Genomic DNA, 19,378 nt, shown 5'->3' on the forward strand with positions numbered 1-19,378 from the left:
ATAAGTGGATATAAATTTAAAGACAAAATTTGTGAAATAAACTTAGGAGAAACATCTATACCCTGAAGGATAGATACTTGAAACAAATAACATCAATGCATTTAGTTCAGATAAGAATGAGGAAGAAAGAATAGAAGGCTATGATGATAAAATGTGAATTAGGGAGGAGCTGCTTGAATAGCATAAAATGGGCTCCATTGTATTACTACATATTTATCATGGGGGTTCATCTGTGCTTAGCAATGTCCCACAAACACTACCAGTTGATGTCTGAGTAATCTGCCTTAATGAAGGTCACGGTTGGCTAGAATTCTTCTATTCCCCTTCATAATTAGCCTCATAATGTGAAGGTAGGGAGGATTTCAGTTTATTATTTTCTCTGAAGGACAGTAAATAGCATTGGAGTATCATCTTAGATTTTGTATGTGTGCCTCTAAAATAGCCCAGAACCATTGGCTTGTGGATGAGCAAATTGTAGTTCAGAGCTATCACACAGGGGCAAAGAAAGACATAATAACAGACATCCACCGTTTGCAAAAATAATTGCATAATTTCTTCTCTTGAAATGTAAAAACACCAAAATACAGTTTTGAATTAATAAAATTCCTCTTATGTTAAGCAAAATTCCACTTTAATCTGAAAAGGTTAATTGATAAGGAATTGGTGCTTTCACACAATTCACAGGTTTACAATTTATTTTTATGACTTTATAATGATCACATAAAGAATGTTCGATGGAAATCAGTTGACGCTTGCGAGCAACATCGCAATCCAAATGGAAAGGGGAGTTGTGGTTGTCCGGCAAGGGACAAGGGGCAACTCAGAGAGGGGGGAAGCATTTGGGGTGAAGGAATTATTGGGTGTGAGAACTATTGGGGTATTTTATGTTTTAAATGTGTTGCCGTACATTGAGTTTAATAAGGGAAAACTAAGAGATGAAAATGGGAAAAAGGGGGATGGAGGTGGCAAGGAAGTGGAAAAGAGGTGTAAGCAAGATATAAGATGACCACATTGAACTATATGACTATAAACATTAATGGAATACATAACCAAATTAAAAGGAAGAGGCTACTAAATTTATTGAAAGCTGCCAAACAATAAAACACCAGGAGAGGATGGATTTCCAATAGAATTTTATAAAACATTTAAAGAGTTATTAATTCCTACTCTCCTGGAAGTAATGAACCAGGGAGAAGAAACACAAAACTTGCCAGATTCATGTAAGACAGCAATAATTATAGTAATATCAAAGATGGGGAAGGATCCATTAACACCAGCATCATATCGACCAATATCTCTACTTAACTCAGATTATAAGATAATAGCAAAATTATTAGCAAACAGATTGGCTGATTGTGTACCCAAAATAGTAAAACAAGATCAAACTGGATTTATTAAGAAAAGACTAACAGCGGATAATGTCTGTAAATTTATTAATCTAATTCATGCAGTTCAAGGAAATAAGAAACCAACAGTGGTTTTTGCTTTAGATGCAGAAAAAGCCTTTGACAGAGTAGAATGGAACTACTTATTTAAAGTATTACAGAAGTTCAATCTACCAGAAAAATATATTAATTGGGTTAGTGGATTTTGTGTCAATAATAATTTTGGTATTTAGTAATTTGTTTTTTTTCCTTTCTAAGTGGATCTTCTAAGTGTATTAAGTAAATGATGCAATACTGGTGAGGTTTTATATTGCACCAACTTGAGTATGTTTTATACCAACTCGAATAATATGAATATTCCTTCTCTCTTGAGTGTTGCCTCCTCCATATATCTATAATGGACCATTGGCGAAGGTAGCAGTAAATGGATATGTATCAAATCAATTTAAATTAAGTAGATCAACTAGACAGGGATGTCCATTATCCCCCTCATTTGCAGATGACATCATAGTATACCTAACAGAACCAGAATTATCAATAAAAGAATTACATAAGAAATTAAAGGAATATGGAGAAATATCGGGGTACAAGGTCAATGCAAATAAAAGTGAAGTGATGCCAATGAGTAACGCAGACTATACAGAATTTAAAAAAGAATCACCATTTAAATGGCAAGCACATGCAATCCTAGGCATCAGGTTAGATAATAACTTAAGTCACTTGTACAAATTAAATTATCAGCCACTAATAAAGAAATTGCAGGAAGACTTAGAACATTGAAAAGAATTACCGCTAACGTTGATAGGGAGGGTAAACTGCATTATAATAAACGTGTTCCCAAGGATACAATAATTATTTCAATTCCCTTAACAGAAAAATTATTTAATGTACTAAAGAGAATAATAAGGAAATTCTTGTGGAAAAGTGAGGAAACCGAAGGTAGCGTTAGATAAATTAACAGAGAGGTATAATCAAGGTGGTTTGCAGTTACCAAAATTTTAAAATTATTATAGAGCCACACAATTAAGGTATTTATCAGATTTTTCCCAGACAAGGGAAAAACCAGACTGGACTAAGATAGAACTAGATAAAATAGGGGAGAAGGTACCGGAACATATACTTTATAAGTGGGATGAAAAGTTGGTGCAATATAAAAGCTCACCAGTATTGCATCATTTACTTAATACACTTAGAAGATCCACTTAGAAAGGAAAAAAACAAATTACCAAATACCAAAATATTATTGACACAAAATCCACTAATCCCTTTTACAATAGATAACCTTTCCTTTAGAGAATGGGAGAGAAAAGGAATCAAAAGTAGAAAATTGTTTTTTGGTAAGTAATTTATTAACATTTTAACAGTTGAAGAACAAATATGGAATAACTCATGGAACAATGTTTGCATATCACCAACTGAAAGCTTATTTAAAGGATAAATTGAGAAACAGATTGAGATTACCTGAAGGAAGCAGCTTTGAATATGTGATTACAGACACAATGATCATTAAAAGATTTATAACGACCAAGTACATTAAGCTGCAAGATAAGGAAAATGATGAAATAAACTATAAACCTAAACAGAAGTGGGAAAAGGATTTAAACATAAAGATAAAAAAAATGAAGCATGGGAAAAGTTGTTCTGGAACTATGAAGAATACAATAAACACAAGGTTACACATTATACAGTATAATTGGTTACACAGGGTACAGATCACTCCTCAAAAATTAAAAGAATGCGATCCAACATTATCAGATGTTTCGCTGTAAGGAGGAAATGGGAACAACAGAACATGCAATTTGGGCATGTACAAAAGTGAATATGTTTTGGGAAGAACTAAATCAGATATTAAATAAAATTACAAAAAATAACATACCAAAAAATCCAGAGATCTTTCTTTTAAGTAACATAAGAAGTAAAGAATTAGGCCTCAAATCGGATAAAGCACAAAAAAACTTCATTATGACAGCCTTAGCAGTAGCAAAAAAATGTATAATGTCAACTTAGAAAATGGAAGAGTGCATGAGAATACATCAATGGTACATGGAAATGAATAAATGTATTCTATTGGAAAAAATAACATATAATTTAAAAAATAAAGTCACATTGTTTAAACAAATTTGGGAACCGTACATGGAACATAACAGAGAGAGCTTGTCTCGGACCTCCATCCCCTAAAATGGTAAGAAGACAAAACGACTTGATTCAGTGTGTAAAAATAATGACGCATTTTTCTTATTTATTTTCCTTTGTGTGAAGATATTGTTTTATGGTTTTATTGTATTGTATATGTTGAATATTTATGAGTTTTGGAGGGTGTGGGAAGAGGGGAGGGAGAGAAAGGGGGAAAAACAGGAGAAAATGCCACTGTGTAAATTTAATGAGAAATTTTTGTACATATTTTGGTTGATATGGTTCGCAGTGTGAAAATTAAAAAAAAATATTTAAAAAAAGAACGTTTGATGGCTCTTGGCCTGTACTCATTAGAAATTAGGAGAATGAAGGGTGATCTCATTGAAATGTTTTTAATATATATGCTCTGTTCTCACTGCTGCCATCAGGAAAGGGCTAACAGCTGCTCCCCCTCCACCATCAGATTCCGCAACAACAAGCTCAATCAGAGATTCGTACTTGTACACTTTCAAATCCTGATCCACTTTCTTTACATCCTTGTGTTGAAAGGCTGGACAGAAGGGAAGCAGGTGAATAGAACCCACTAGGTTGATCTTGAAATTAGTTGATATGGACTCAAAAGCCTGAATATCCTCCTTCCTTGCTGTCATTTTCCTGTAATTCTGTAACATTAAAGCTTGCAGCATTACAAACCTAACTTTTGGACAGTCTAGAAAGGAGTGGATTTGTGTTGATGCTCTTGCTGGGGCGACATAGAACACCACAGCATATGTGCCAACCTACATAATCCTACCAAAAAAAAAAGAGAAAAAAAAAACTAAACCCTTTTTAACCTCTTTTTCTTTCATCCATGTACTTGTCTCTGTTAAATGCCCCTAATATTTCAACCTTCACTATCACCCTTGGCAATGCATTCCAGGCACCCACAACTCACTGTGTAAAAAAAACTTACCCCTGATGTCTTCCCTAAACTTTCCTCCCTTCACTTTGTACAGATATCCTCTAGTGTTTGCTATTCTAGCCCTGGGAAAAAGATGCTGACTGTCTATGCCTCTCAGAATCTTGTAGACCTCTATTAAGTCACCTGCTCCAAAGAGAAAAGTCCTAGCTCTGCTAACCTTGCTTCATAAGACTTATTTTCCAATGCAGCCTCTGCACCCTCTCCATTCCTTTCATATCCTTCCTATATTGAGGTGACCAGACTGAGTACAATTTTCTAAGTGTGGTCTCGCCAGAGATTTATAGAATTGCAACATGTCTTCCTGATTCTTGAACTGAATCCCCCGACTAATGAAGCCCAGCCCAGCCAGCTTCTCCTGCACCCACTTCAATCCTTCTCCCCCAGTGCTGGTAAATATTGGGAATAATTTTAGTATGGGCAAATATTAGGAATGATATCTTTCAGCGTCTGTGTAAGGCCACGTAATACTGAGATTCCTGAAAGGCTTGACAATTTACAAGAAAGGAGAACGACAGTTTGCTCAAAAAAAAGTGATCGTGTCAGAAGAAATAATGTCTTTTTTAAAGGTCAAGGTCAACATTTAAGCTTGTCTTGGGTATTTTCAAAGTGAACAACATTAAGTATGGTCAGGAGTTTCCATAATGACAGAATAAGAACAACAGATTTTCTTTACTTTTGGATAGCAGTGAGAATTTTTGTAACTCTCTCGAAAGTGGAACAGATTTGGTTGTCTCCTTTTTTGACCTAATTGATTTTATTTAATTTCTTCAGCTGCTATGGTAGGATTTTCTGTCCAGTCTTTGGATAGCAAGTCCGGCAACATAATATTATATACTGCTTCACCTGGACACAACATGTGAAGATCTAATACAAAATTACAAATTGAACTTCTCTAAGAGATGCTGGGGAAGACCAGGGAAAAGAATGCAGGCATTGTAATCTGGTGAAAAAATAAAAAAGAGGTCACTAGTGAGTTAAGTTAAATCGTGGAGGAGGATTAAATCTGGACACTGGGGACCACTTCTCCCCAAGAATGATCCAAATTCAGGAACTGGACAGCTGAATCTGATTAGATATGCACATTTCAGATCAGAAAGCAATTAAATTCAAGGAGACAAAACTATTTTTATCGTAATTAGACTGTTGTGAAGTTGCTTTTGGACCAACCAGGTTTCACCATGAATTGCACCATGAATTATTGAAGTTTGCTCCTTCCAAAGGCTGCATCAATTCGCAACCTGAATGATTGTGAATTGGCTCATAAATCATGGTGTGGTTCGAGTCACTTTGCCCCCAGTTCTCTAGCCCGAACCTAATGTCCTCCCAGTGGAATACTCTTATTTTTTCAGCCACTCGAATGAGCATCGCCTTCTCCTTGGCAATGTAATCACCATCTCAACTAACCTTGTGATGGCCTTTCTGATGTTGAATCCAAAGGTCTTTCTGCCTTAAAGCTCTACCTCCTTATACAATCCCATAATCACCAGGCTTTTAACCTTGCCTTGTGATCTCCCTGCTCCCATTCTCAATCACAGACAAGGTTCTCTCTTACCATTTCCCTGCATCCTTCACCATCCGCATCTAAATAAGTTCTTCTGAGGAAGGACTTGCCTGCTTTTGGGCGTTCTGTACAGTTTTAGGAAAAGCACAGAGCTTCCAAAAATTCAGGGACCGAAGGAGTTACTGATATAACTCAGACTGCAGGACTGCCTTTAGTAACTGATGTAGAAATAAACAGCCAGCTGTGTGAAAAGACCTTGTTATCGCAAGCAACACAGATGATATTTTAGAAGTACGGATGCAATGTGTGCGATAAGCCACTTTTTAATTTGTAAATTGCTGTCACCTTTACTTTCAGAGGATAAAAATTGCTGTGAAAAGATTTCCTGATAGTCCTTCACCATAGCTGTGAGGGAAAATGTCAGAAACAATATAATTTAGAGTAGCAGAGTAGCAGACTGCACTGGCATGGAATCATTTTTCCATCTTAAAGGCAAAATAGAGTCAGCTGCCAGTGGGGTTCCGTGTACTCTCTCAGGGTTTGGACAACAAAAGCAAGACAGACAGCTTAGGATGCAAATTTCAACTGATATCCCTTTTCCTCTCAACTGCAACTTCCATTTGTAACCTACTAACTAGACGACATATATTTAGTTTAAGGGGTAAGAATGTTAGAGGGTAGCTAGGTATTGTGCACAGTAAGAGTGACAGTAAGCTGGAAAGGGTGCGGAAAAGATTCACGAGGCTATTACCAGGCTATTACCAGGCCTTCACGAGGCTATTACCAGGCCTTCGGGGCTTCAGTTAAGAGGAGAGATTGGATACATGAGATAACTTACCCTGGAGCATAGGAGGTTGAGGAGTGACATAGAGGTTTATAAAAGCATGAGGACATAGATAAGGTGAAAAGTTGTCATGTTTTGCCTCAGGGTAGGGTAGTTTAAAATGAAAGGCCATAGATTTAAGGTGAAAGGGGAAAGATATAAAAGGGACCTGAGGAGTATCATTTTCATGGAGAGGGTGGTAGATCTATCAGACAAGTTGCCAGAGGCAGGTACAATTATGATGTTTAAAATATTTAGATGAGAACATGTTTGGGAATAATTTAGAAAGATGTGGGTCAAATGCAAGAAAATGGGACTTGCTCGTGTAGCAACTTGGTTGGCATGGATGAGTTGGGCCAATGGACCTGTTTCCGAGCTGTGTAACTCTATGACTTTATGTCTGAAGAAGAGTTTTTTTCACCCAGAGGGAGTTTGGGTCATGGAATCCATTGCCTGTGGGGGTGGGGGTGGGGGGGGAGGTAAGTATTCTCTCATCATTTGTGTTTCTAGATGAGCACTTGAATCTTCAAAGTGTAGAAGTTAAGAGTGTCGAAACAGGATTCGAGATGTTCAGGGTGCACATGTGGGCCAAAGGTCTTGTTCAGTGCTGCATGACATTAAGACTCTGACCAGTTCTCTTGCAAGGATGCAGCCACTGCTATCCCCTTTAAGAGCAATTGTATTTCGTTAGGACATTTTGAGTTTCTGTATGTTACTATACAAGATATTAAGCCAATAGCTGGTCAACTTACCCATGGCAGTTTCATCACATATCTCAAGCTTCAGCATGCACCCTGTTAGCCAACTGGATTAATTTCCCATGCATTCTTAACCAATAGGCACATAATGGTTGCTGATCTGCCCACTGAGTTTACATTGCCCCCTATCCAGTGATATAACATCACTCCATAGCTCTGCAAATTCTGTCCTTTCAGATGCTTTATCAACTACCTTTTGAATGCTACAATAACATCAGGATCCATAATATCTCTGGCATTCCACTCCAGAACTTATCCATTCACTATTTATTTTTTTCCTCCGTGTCCCTTTTGGATCTTTTGCAGTCACTTTCAATGTTCCGACTTCTTACCCCTCCTTCAAAAGGGTACTCCCTAATGTTTTCAAATACTTTATTTAAATTCCCTCTGAGGCGAACTGCTCAACCTTCACCTAGGAATGGCACTGTTGGTAGAGTTATTGTCCCACAGACACCCGAGACCCAGGTTTAATCCTGACCTCACCTTCTGTCAGTGTGTCGTTTGCCTGTTCTCCTTACCTCCATATGCTTCCAGCCCACCCTAAAGGCACAAAGGTTGGTAGTTTAATTGGCGATTGTAAATTGTCCTACTGTCGGTGAATTATACAATTTGTGGCAGCTTGTGAAAATGTAGGAAGAATTTTTTTTTAAATTGTGTTAAATAGGATTAAATGTGTGATCGATGGTCAGTACAGTCTCAGTGGATCCAAGGACCTGTTTATGTGTTTTATCTCTCAATGTTTATCTATCCATTCATCCCTGGAATCATTTTGGCAAATTTCTGCTCTAAATTCTAAATTTCCTAAAGTGTGGTACCCAGAACTGGACATAATATTCTACCTCTGGAAAAAATGTTTATAGGTATCTGTATGGGTTTCCTCTGGGTGCTTTGGTTTCCTCCCACCATTCAAAACACATAGACGTTTTGGGTTAATTGGAGTATTTTAGGCATCTTGGGCTCTTGGACTGTTACTGTGTTTTCTAAAAGTTTACCGATGTTTCGGAGCATTTCAGTCCAGTGCAGCCTGCCTAATGGCCTCCCTTCAAGGACATCGGTGATATAGTTAGCCACAGTAATAACATTACAAAAAATAATAGATTTCATCAACAATTTATCTATGGTGCTGTGAATAGGCTACCATAATTGCCACATAACAGCATCCACAGTATCATGGCCAAGTCCATTTGCCCATTGACGTACTGTTTGCCTGAAAATGGGAACAAGCTTGTGCATCATTGTAGGCAGTAAATGGAGAGCAGTTGCCCTGGGCTTGGAAGGAAAATATGAGAAATGAATATGGGAGCAGAAACTCAATCCTCAGTCCTGCTCTCCCATTCAATAAACTCTTGGTTTGACCTCCATTCTTTGGACTAGCCTGGAATCCTTTCATTCCCTTAATGTCTTGGATCTGTGATGATTTTTCATCTTGCGAAAGGCTGCTATCCTGGTAGGACAATGAAGTTTAGAAAATGGCATTAATATGCCAGAGCTGTTGACTGTCAGTTTTATGCTGAAATGCAGAACTTTTTGTTCCTTGTTAGTACATCAGCATTTGTTATCTCAAATCTGTGCCAATGACACTGTGTTGTAACACTCTTTCCTACAAGTTGAGCCATTCCTTCTGATTCAGACTACTGCTGATCTAGCCTCCCTTCATGGTTTATTTGTCACATTGCAGTGCAGAGGGTTCTTCTATGAGCTGGTAAACCCAGATTCAAACAGCTGCTTAGTCTCACTTTCAATATGGCAATCAAAATTAATTCTGCTTTCTGTATTTCACACGATGAATAGCAAATCAGTGTTTCCCCTCAATCTAGATAAATCCCACAAAGGAAAGCATTTTGATATTGTTTCTGAGAAATCTTTGGTCTTTTAAAAGCAAACTTTGCAATAGGTCACTGCAGGCCTACTGCGAGGAAATTCTCTCTCCACGCCTGGATGAACAAGGCTGCAATAATACTCAGGAAACTGGATGCCAGAATAAAGGAGGCCATTTGATTGGCTCCCCATCCATTTCCTTAAACATTCAGTCCCTCCATCACTGGAGCAGTGTGGCAACAAAATACATTTCAGTTATTTGCCAAACCCATGGTTCCTACTATTAAGAAGGATGATGGCAGCAGGTGTATTGGACCACTTTGAATCACTGTTGGACACTAGCAAAAGAAAACTGTTCACTATAAATTCAAACTCCATTGTGACACATCCCAATATATATCCAACTGATAAGATTTCAAGATAACTTCGAACTGATGCTTTCATCCATGCAGGTCCTCTAAAATTCTGAAATTATTTCTCCAAACATCTATGCCTCCACCCACTCAAGCCTTGAGGGCTTTCTGAGAATCTACCCCTTTTAGTGACTTGGTGTTCCATCAAAAACAAAGGGGAATTTAATCCTAACAATGGAATATAACTTTCTGTCGGCAAGCATTAATTTCCACCCCCTACTGCTTGAGGAGGAATTTCTTGAACTACTGCAGCCCTTCTAGTGAAGGGGCTCCCATCTCCTGTGGTGTTGGTGAATGGGGAGTACTAGTTTGTAGCCTGGTGAAAGGAGCAGCAACACATGTCCAAGTAATTGGACATGGAGAGGCTTCAGAGAGACTTAGATAGATTAGGAAAATAGGGAAAGAAGTGGCAAATGAAAACACTGTTGGAAAGTGTACGGTCACGCACTTTGTTAGAAAGACTGAAAGGGCAGACAAACTATTGTTTGGATGGGGAGAAAATTCAAAATTTGGAGAGGCAAAGAGACCCCGGAGTCCTCATGCAGGATGCCCTAACGTTTAACCTCCAGGTTGAGTTAGTGGTGAACAATGTGAATACATTGACAACATTCCTACTAAAAGCAGGGATGTGATGTTGAGGATTTATAAGGCACTGGTAAAACCTCTCTTGGAGTGTGGGGTACAGGTTTGGGCTCCCTATTTAAGAAACAATGTGCTGGCATTAGAGAGGGTTCAGAGAAGATTTACAAAAATGATTCTTGAAATGAAGGGATTAGCATATGAGGAATGTATGACATTTCTTGAACTGTATTCCAGATCGTTGGGTGTATATAAGGCAGAGAATGATAGCTAACTGAATAGTCAGGGTATCAAATTTTAGAGGCAGAAGGCAGGGGAGTGGGGCTGAGTGCGAGAATGGATCAGCTCATGATGGAATTACGGAGTGGACTCAACAGGTTGAATGGTCTACCTCTGCTCCTATATGTTATAGTCTAAGTCAGGAAGATGTATAACATGGAGGGAATCTACTCACGGTAGTGTTCACAAGTATCTGATCCCCTTGTTCTTTTGTTCTTGTTGGTGGGAGAGGCTGTGGATTTGGGAAGAGCTGCAGTTGTCGACTGGGCAAGTAACTGCAGTTCATTTTGTTAATAACAAGTTTGTGCTATCTTACAAGAATTAAGGGGGCTGATTTTTTAAATGTCATTAGGAATTAAATTACAGACAGTGTTCAGGGAAATTTAAATGGTCATCAATCTGCCGCAGCAGTATTGCTGGCTCCGCTGAGGTCTCTTGGTGTTTGTTGATCATGATGTTGAGTAGCAATCAGATCAAAGCATGATAATCACCGTGTGGCATCTTAACAAGCAGGAAATAAGTCTGCTGAACCCTTAAAGAAGTGAACTGTTTGTTGTTCAGTCTGAATACAGTGATTCAAAATTTAGAGCTGCATCTCAAAAAAAGCACTTGACATGGAGATTACTGACAGCCAAGATGCAAAACCCACAATGTGAGATTCCTTTGAAAACAAAGATGTTTGAAGAGCAGGCAATGCAAACACAAAATTAGAGTTTCCCCTCTTTTTATGTACAGTAATTGGGTGCTGCAGAACAGTTCTAAATTGAGCAAACACTATTGTAACAATTTTATAATAGTTGACACCTAAATTGATGCCTAAGATCAGAACATTCTTGGTTCTTGAAGATGTGTGCTCTACTTTTGCTTGATGGCCTCTTACATGATACCATATCGAAGGCCTGAAAGTCTGAATGAGCCATTCTCAACCTTTTGTTTTGGTTGTGGCTCCCTGAGGACTCTGCTCAAAGTTTATGGGCCCCCTTCCCTGTGAAGCAGTCAAGTTTAGTGGTTCCTTCTGTACTTCTACCGACTCCATAAAAAAACATCAGAAGTATTTTGCGATTTCAGTCCGTGCCTATCTCCCCACCCTTAAATTTGCTGTGACCCTCAGATTTTAGTTCCCCTTTGAGAATGGCTGGTCTAGATTTACTACACTATCTATCATCCCCTTATAATACTGCTGGATATAAGGTGTCCTCACTATTGTTTGGGACAAAGACACGTTTTTTTCCTATATTTGCCCCTGCGCTCCACCATTTTAAACTTGTCATCAAACAATTCACATGTACTGGTAATTAAAATGCACATTCCAACTTTTATTCAAGGTTATTTGTATAAATTTTGGTTCGGCCATGTAGAAATTAGAGTACTTTTTATACATAGCCCCCTCATTTCAGGGTACCATAATGTTTGGGACATTTGGCTTCACAGGTGTTTGTGAGTACTCAGGTATGTTTAATGGCTTTGTTGGTTCAGGGATAAAGAGCGAGGTTTCCTTTTAAGCTTTTGATCACCTTTGGAGTCTGTAGTTACCATTTTTCAACATGTGGACCAGAGTTGTGCCAATGGAAGTCAAAGAAGTCATTATAAGGCTGAAAAACAAGAATAAGAGACATCGCCCAAACCTTAGGATGACCAAAATCAACAGTTTGGAACAGAATTAAGAAGAAAGAACAAGCGGGTGAGCTCAGTAACCGCAAAGGGACTGGTGGGCCGAGGAAGATCTCCACTGCTGATTTCAGAAGAATTCTCATCATAACGAACAAAAATCGCCAAATGCATGTCTGACAGATCAGAAACACTCTTCAGGAGGCAGATGTGGCTAGGTTAATGACTACTGTCTGCAGAAGACTTTGTGAACAGAAATACAGAAGCTATGGAGCACAGGGGCAAATAAAGGAAAAAAAGACTGTCTTTTTGTCCCAAATATTATAATCTCTGAACAGATTGTCCATGTATGTTTTCCCTTTCATAATTCCATGTAAACTCTGTCCAAACCTTTTATTATTTTTTTATGTGCCTACTTCCACATTGCAATAGATTCCACCATTTTCCTTATTATTGGTGTCGATTTAGCTGGTGTGTAGTTTTCTGTCTCCCATTTCCTTCTTTTAAAAATACTTAGGTTACAATGGCTCCCTTCCAGTTGGTGGGATTGATTTAGAATCAATTGAATTTTGAAAGATAACAAAGAGGGCATCCACTATTTCCATTGCTGTAGTTTTCAAAATCTTGGAATGCAGTTTAATGGCTTTCAATTCCATTAATTTCTCCAATATTTTTTTCTCTAATGCTCATCTATACTTTGGCAAGCTCGTGATGTCACCACACAGACTTCAAATAATCAATTGGGTGGATCTGAGTTATTTTCCATTACTTACAGAACTCTTGGACATGGATCAGAGAATACCCCGGAAATGCTCTTTCTGAATAAAATCCACTAAATAATTATATATTTCTGAATGAAATCTGTCAAAGGATTATATGTTTGGGGTGACATGGTTAGTGTTGCAGTTAGGGCAACGCTGTTACAGCACCAGCGATCGAGACTGGGGTTCGAAAACCGTGCTGTCTGTAAAGAGTTTGTACATCCTCCCCTTTCTGCATAGGATTGTTCCAGGTGCTCCCGTTTCCTCCCCCTGTTCAAAATGTACAGGGGTTGTAAGTCAATTGGGTGGCGTAGGCTCGTGGACTGAAATGGCCTGTGACCATGCTGTATGTCTAAATTTAAATAGATGTTACAGCAAAGCAAGGAAATAGTAAAGGATAGATTTCTTTTGGGTATTGAAGTTCAAACAGCCAACCAGTTTAGATGGAGTTAAGATCCAGGGCCAACTGAATGGTAAAATATGCTGGAGAAGCAGAAATGCCTGATTTTAGTTTTTTTAATATATATTCGTACATCTGGAGCCAAATCCTATCAAATCAGCATTTACAGCATCACTGTTATTGCCTGATCAACAAGATCACAATATTAAGACATCAGATGAAGTCGCTCAGTGCATTCATGGGCTTCTCATTATATAATTCTGTAGGAGTTTGCATGAAAAAAAACATATTTTTCCTTCGCTACCCTGCTCAGACCATTACAGATGCTTGGCACAAGGAAGCTTCTTGATGACATTTGTCTGAAATTAACAGAGCATTAAACCCCTGGGCGTGACCTCATTATACCAGGTTAAAAAGTCACTGCAAAAAACATTCTGCAGGACGAATTTAATGGATTGAGCAATGTTGGGTGGGGAGGGGGGGAGAGAGGAAGAATGGTCAATATCCACCCTTTCTTGAGACCTGTTAAAATTTTACTGTCCATTCATGAGGCCATAAGTAATCACCAGAAGGGCTAGGCTGAGTGGCCTTTCAGACAATCTTTCTTTCAAACCCTGGTCAAAATCAACTGCACATTTCTACATTTTTCAGCATTCTTGGATTTGGTTTTCATTTAACCCTATAGTTCTTTCTTTGGCTTGGCTTCGCGGACGAAGATTTATGGAGGGGGTAAAAAGTCCACGTCAGCTGCAGGCTCGTTTGTGGCTGACCAGTCCGATGCGGGACAGGCAGACACGATTGCAGCGGTTGCAAGGGAAAATTGGTTGGTTGGGGTTGGGTGTTGGGTTTTTCCTCCTTTGCCTTTTGTCAGTGAGGTGGGCTCTGCGGTCTTCTTCAAAGGAGGCTGCTGCCCGCCAAACTGTGAGGCGCCAAGATGCACGGTTTGAGGCGTTATCAGCCCACTGGCGGTGGTCAATGTGGCAGGCACCAAGAGATTTCTTTAGGCAGTCCTTGTACCTTTTCTTTGGTGCACCTCTGTCACGGTGGCCAGTGGAGAGCTCGCCATATAATACGATCTTGGGAAGGCGATGGTCCTCCATTCTGGAGACGTGACCCATCCAGCGCAGCTGGATCTTCAGCAGCGTGGACTCGATGCTGTCGACCTCTGCCATCTCGAGTACCTCGACGTTAGGGGTGTGAGCGCTCCAATGGATGTTGAGGATGGAGCGGAGACAACGCTGGTGGAAGCGTTCTAGGAGCCGTAGGTGGTGCCGGTAGAGGACCCATGATTCGGAGCCGAACAGGAGTGTGGGTATGACAACGGCTCTGTATACGCTTATCTTTGTGAGGTTTTTCAGTTGGTTGTTTTTCCAGACTCTTTTGTGTAGTCTTCCAAAGGCGCTATTTGCCTTGGCGAGTCTGTTGTCTATCTCATTGTCGATCCTTGCATCTGATGAAATGGTGCAGCCGAGATAGGTAAACTGGTTGACCGTTTTGAGTTTTGTGTGCCCGATGGAGATGTGGGGGGGCTGGTAGTCATGGTGGGGAGCTGGCTGATGGAGGACCTCAGTTTTCTTCAGGCTGACTTCCAGGCCAAACATTTTGGCAGTTTCCGCAAAGCAGGACGTCAAGCGCTGAAGAGCTGGCTCTGAATGGGCAACTAAAGCGGCATCATCTGCAAAGAGTAGTTCACGGACAAGTTTCTCTTGTGTCTTGGTGTGAGCTTGCAGGCGCCTCAGATTGAAGAGACTGCCATCCGTGCGGTACCGGATGTAAACAGCGTCTTCATTGTTGGGGTCTTTCATGGCTTGGTTCAGCATCATGCTGAAGAAGATTGAAAAGAGGGTTTTTCAAGCTTTGTTGGGACCAAGGTAAACTGCCTCAGGATCTTCGTGATGCCACCATCATCACCCTGTACAAAAACAAAGGCGAGAAATCAGACTGCTCAAGCTACAGGGGAATCACGTTGCTCTCCATTGCAGGCAAAATCTTCGCTAGGATTCTACTAAATAGAATAATACCTAGTGTCGCTGAGAATATTCTCCCAGAATCACAGTGCGGCTTTCGCGCAAACAGAGGAACCACTGACATGGTCTTTGCCCTCAGACAGCTCCAAGAAAAGTGTAGAGAACAAAACAAAGGACTCTACATCACCTTTGTTGACCTCACCAAAGCCTTCGACACCGTGAGCAGGAAAGGGCTTTGGCAAATACTAGAGCGCATCGGATGTCCCCCAAAGTTCCTCAACATGATTATCCAACTGCACGAAAACCAACAAGGTCGGGTCAGATACAGCAATGAGCTCTCTGAACCCTCCTCCATTAACAATGGCGTGAAGCAAGGCTGTGTTCTCGCACCAACCCTATAGTTAATAAAGCCGATATTGTAAGTTTCTGTACCGTTGTAATGTGATGAAATATCCAATCAGCCTAACCTTTCAAATGGCAATCTTCCTATATGTCAAAGTGCCAAAGATCTCCTCACTTGTTGGAGAGAGGCGCAGTACCAGGTGCAGTTATTTTTCAAAAGTAGCCCACGCAATATATGATGCCTTCCCCTGATTGCTCTTTGAACTGCTACAGCTGTGTGGTGAAGGTATTCCAAGTTAACAGTGGAAGTCCAAAAATCCGGACTGCTTAGGGATTGGGTTGGCCTGGATTTTTGGATTTTCCTGATTCTCAGGCAGTACTTATAAAATTCACATTTAAGGAGGAATAAAGAAGAGATGAACAGGTACATTTTGATAGTTCATTCAAATATGACATGCTTCATTTATCAAAACAAGCCGTTTTAAAAGAACAATAAAAATGTACATTTGTGGCAGTTACGCACTCACGCACGCAAAAGCCAGCTAAATTTTTTAAGTTGGAGAGTTTTCGAAAAGTCTGGATTCTCAGCTGGCCCAGATTTCTAGAATCCGGATTTTTGAACTTGTACTGTACCATGGCATGAGGAGTTCCAAAACTTAGAAAAAAAAAACTATCACAGATTCCCAAGTCAGGGTGATAAGTAACTTGTAAGAAACTTGCAATTTCCAAGTGGTAATATTCTAATGCAGAGTAGCAAGGTGGATCACTCATCACCAAATTCCCAACTTCTGACCTGCTCCTAACTGATTCAAATTGGTTTCTCCTCAATTTATCAATAGCAGAGAATTCAGTGATGTTCATACTGTCATTGTACAGCATAGAAACGGTGCTTTGGTCCACAAGATCAAATATCCAACTAATTCTACACTGACCTCATTTTTATTCACCCCGTATTCCCTTCACCTACTCTAGTTTCAATCAGTCGCCCTCAGACTGGGGACAATTTTCAGTGGCCTATTAACCCACTAAACCACTCATCCTTGGGGTGCAGGAGGAGACTGGAAAACCCAGGGGAAGCCCACACAGACCCAGCAAGAATACAGTAGGCAGTTCGGAGATCAGGAGCTCCACTAGTGCCTGACTGTGCCACCACTAATTAGAAAAGATTCAGATTCTGGCAGTGAAGAGACATTGTCTCTGGACTGCAGGGTAATTACTCCTGCTGGTACCATCTTGAACATTTCTATCTGCTATAGGATTCAGCTTATTAGGTATGCAACTAAGGTTTTTTTTTGGTGACAGCTCTGGAATATCTGGCTTAAAATGTAAAAGAGACAAATATCTAGCCTGAAGAGCTCCAGGCAGCACAACACAGAGTATAATCAGTTGATTAAATCAGATAACCCTGTTGAACTTGAAAGCAGACAGCAATTATCTGTCAGTGCCTAGAGCAACTTAAAGACAAAAAAAAATTCAATGTTGTGTACTGTTCTTTTTTTTCTTTGGCTTGGCTTCGCGGACGAAGATTGATGGAGGGGGTAAAAAGTCCACGTCAGCTGCAGGCTCGTTTGTGGCTGACCAGTCCGATGCGGGACAGGCAGACACGATTGCAGCGGTTGCAAGGGAAAATTGGTTGGTTGGGGTTGGGTGTTGGGTTTTTCCTCCTTTGCCTTTTGTCAGAGAGGTGGGCTCTGCGGTCTTCTTCAAAGGAGGCTGCTGCCCGCCAAACTGTGAGGCGCCAAGATGCACGGTTTGAGGCGTTATCAGCCCACTGGCGGTGGTCAATGTGGCAGGCACCAAGAGATTTCTTTAGGCAGTCCTTGTACCTTTTCTTTGGTGCACCTCTGTCACGGTGGCCAGTGGAGAGCTCGCCATATAATACGATCTTGGGAAGGCGATGGTCCTCCATTCTGGAGACGTGACCCATCCAGCGCAGCTGGATCTTCAGCAGCGTGGACTCGATGCTGTCGACCTCTGCCATCTCGAGTACCTCGACGTTAGGGGTGTGAGCGCTCCAATGGATGTTGAGGATGGAGCGGAGACAACGCTGGTGGAAGCGTTCTAGGAGCCGTAGGTGGTGCCGGTAGAGGACCCATGATTCGGAGCCGAACAGGAGTGTGGGTATGACAACAGCTCTGTATACGCTTATCTTTGTGAGGTTTTTCAGTTGGTTGTTTTTCCAGACTCTTTTGTGTAGTCTTCCAAAGGCGCTATTTGCCTTGGCGAGTCTGTTGTCTATCTCATTGTCGATCCTTGCATCTGATGAAATGGTGCAGCCGAGATAGGTAAACTGGTTGACCGTTTAGAGTTTTGTGTGCCCGATGGAGATGTGGGGGGGCTGGTAGTCATGGTGGGGAGCTGGCTGATGGAGGACCTCAGTTTTCTTCAGGCTGACTTCCAGGCCAAACATTTTGGCAGTTTCCGCAAAGCAGGACGTCAAGCGCTGAAGAGCTGGCTCTGAATGGGCAACTAAAGCGGCATCATCTGCAAAGAGTAGTTCACGGACAAGTTTCTCTTGTGTCTTGGTGTGAGCTTGCAGGCGCCTCAGATTGAAGAGACTGCCATCCGTGCGGTACCGGATGTAAACAGCGTCTTCATTGTTGGGGTCTTTCATGGCTTGGTTCAGCATCATGCTGAAGAAGATTGAAAAGAGGGTTGGTGCGAGAACACAGCCTTGCCTCACGCCATTGTTAATGGAGAAGGGTTCAGAGAGCTCATCATTATCTGACCCGACCTTGTTGGTTTTCGTGCAGTTGGATAATCATGTTGAGGAACTTTGGGGGACATCCGATGCGCTCTAGTATTTGCCAAAGCCCTTTCCTGCTCACGGTGTCGAAGGCTTTGGTGAGGTCAACAAAGGTGATGTAGAGTCCTTTGTTTTGTTCTCTGCACTTTTCTTGGAGCTGTCTGAGGGCAAAGACCATGTCAGTGGTTCCTCTGTTTGCGCGAAAGCCGCACTGTGATTCTGGGAGAATATAGGACCGTTTCAATAAAATCATGGTGGGAATTGCAATACCTTTTAACAGTCTGAGGTAAACAGTTAGGATTTGCTGAGGAAAATGCTTTGAAGAATAACATTCTTTTAATGAGTGATAAGGACCGCATACATAAATAGAGCTAAACATCCAGTAAGAGATTCTTAGAGTGTGTTTTGCCCAATGTTTATTCCTCAACTTTCTTATTACTAAATCAGATCATTATCAGACTACAGGTGCTCCCCTACTTACGATGCTCCAACTTACTATTTTTCAAAGTTATGATGTTTCGAATCTGTACTTTCATTTTTGAGTTCCAATCTGCTCCCGCTGCTCTCTCACGATGCTGGGCGATGGCAGCACTGCACGAGAGTATCATGCAGTGTACTCTCTCACAGTGCCGACTCAACTCAAACATTCTTCCTGCCCAGCGTGCTTTCAGCTTTGCACGTTAATGTTTTCTTCAGTGTGGAATAAAGGTATTCAAAAGGTAATTATTAAAAAAATGGTAGATGTGGTATTCTTTTTCAACTTACAATTTATTCAACTTATGATGGGTTTGCTGGAATGTCGCCCCAATTGAGGTTGAGGAGCACCTATACTGTTTATGGGAGATTTCTGTGCATGAATTACATTTTCACAAACTATATGGTAATCTGAAATGCCTTGAAAGGA

General features: G+C 40.6%; 1 protein-coding gene across 1 annotated transcript in view; it reads left to right on the plus strand.

Moving 5' to 3' along the window:
• The window catches only part of LOC138765159 (leucine-rich repeat neuronal protein 2-like), a 193,907-nt gene that overhangs the window by 26,999 nt on the left and 147,530 nt on the right, over window positions 1-19,378 (plus strand). The gene's annotated exons all lie outside the window — the stretch shown is intronic.

The sequence above is a fragment of the Narcine bancroftii genome, chromosome 5 (genome assembly GCF_036971445.1).
Source record: "Narcine bancroftii isolate sNarBan1 chromosome 5, sNarBan1.hap1, whole genome shotgun sequence".
NCBI lineage: Eukaryota > Metazoa > Chordata > Chondrichthyes > Torpediniformes > Narcinidae > Narcine > Narcine bancroftii.